This window comes from Otolemur garnettii, unplaced genomic scaffold (assembly GCF_000181295.1).
Source record: "Otolemur garnettii isolate 467f Iridium unplaced genomic scaffold, OtoGar3 scaffold00024, whole genome shotgun sequence".
NCBI lineage: Eukaryota > Metazoa > Chordata > Mammalia > Primates > Galagidae > Otolemur > Otolemur garnettii.
In genome coordinates, this window is record NW_003852419.1 from 2192455 (window position 1) to 2193694 (window position 1240).

Here is a 1240-nt window from a genome sequence, read left to right on the forward strand (position 1 = left end):
AAAAAAAAAAAAAGGAAAAAGAAATACAGTGGGAAAAATTATTTTCTGCATATGTGACAAAGGGTTGATATCCTTAATATTAAACACAGATGTCTTATAAAACAATGAGAATATTATGAGCACACCAATAGACAGATGAGCCAAGGCAGTTCACAAAAGAAGAAATACAAATGTTCCACAAATGTAGTTCAATGTGTTGATCTCACTAGTGATCAAATTAATACAATTTAAAACAGTGAGATTCTGCTTTTCACCCATCAGGTTGCAGAGATTCAAAAGAATGATGATAACCAATGTCAGCAAGACAGCAGTGCTGGAAAAGGAAATAAGTCTAACATTTCTGGAGGACAGTTTGGACGTATTCCTTAAAGTTGTCCTCATTTCTTGAGCTAGCAATTCCCATTGTTTGGTTTTATAACTTAAAACAATGAGGTATGTGCATTATGAAATATGTCCAAACATGTTCACTGGAGTATTACTTAAGATAGTAACATATTAATAAAAAAGTAACCTACTGGTGATGGGTACAGCAAAAGCCCTCACTTATGCATTATACAAGATATCCATGTAACAAAAACGCTTGTACCCTCTTAATATCTTGAGATAATTAAAAAAAATAAACATTCTGCAATAGGATCCAGCATTAAATAAAGGATTATCAATAAAATCATTTGAAATGATGTTACATAAGTATATCTTGTCATAGAAAGATATCAATAATATCTTAAGTTTTAAAAAGAAGCAGGTTGGAAAAAAAAAAAAAAGAAGCAGGTTGGTAACAGTATGTATAATATTATGTCTGTTTATATATTTCAAGATCCATCTATCAAGATAAACTATATATATTTGCCAACATTTGACCATTTTGACCATAGAAAGTATCAGTTTCATGTGGTTCAACCTACCATATATTTAAGAGATCTCTGAATGGGCATCTAAAAAATGTTAACAGTGGTTTTCCACTGGATTATAGAATATAGGAGCTTTTTTCCTTGTATTTTCTAATTTTTATGCAATGAGCTATTTGTTTCAGAATCAAAATTTATTTTAATTGTAAAGGTATATGATGCCTAAATAATATTAGTACCATGTATTATATACAGAGATTATACATGTATATAATTATATAGAAATAAATTATATGTAGAAATATATAAATAGACATAATATGCAAACTGTTGAACATTCTGCTTCTTTTTTAAACTTAACATATTATTGATATCTTTCTTTTTTTTTTTCC

General features: G+C 28.5%; 1 protein-coding gene across 1 annotated transcript in view; it reads left to right on the forward strand.

The window, feature by feature from the left end:
* The window catches only part of PLEKHH2 (pleckstrin homology, MyTH4 and FERM domain containing H2), a 115590-nt gene that overhangs the window by 112688 nt on the left and 1662 nt on the right, over window positions 1-1240 (forward strand). The gene's annotated exons all lie outside the window — the stretch shown is intronic.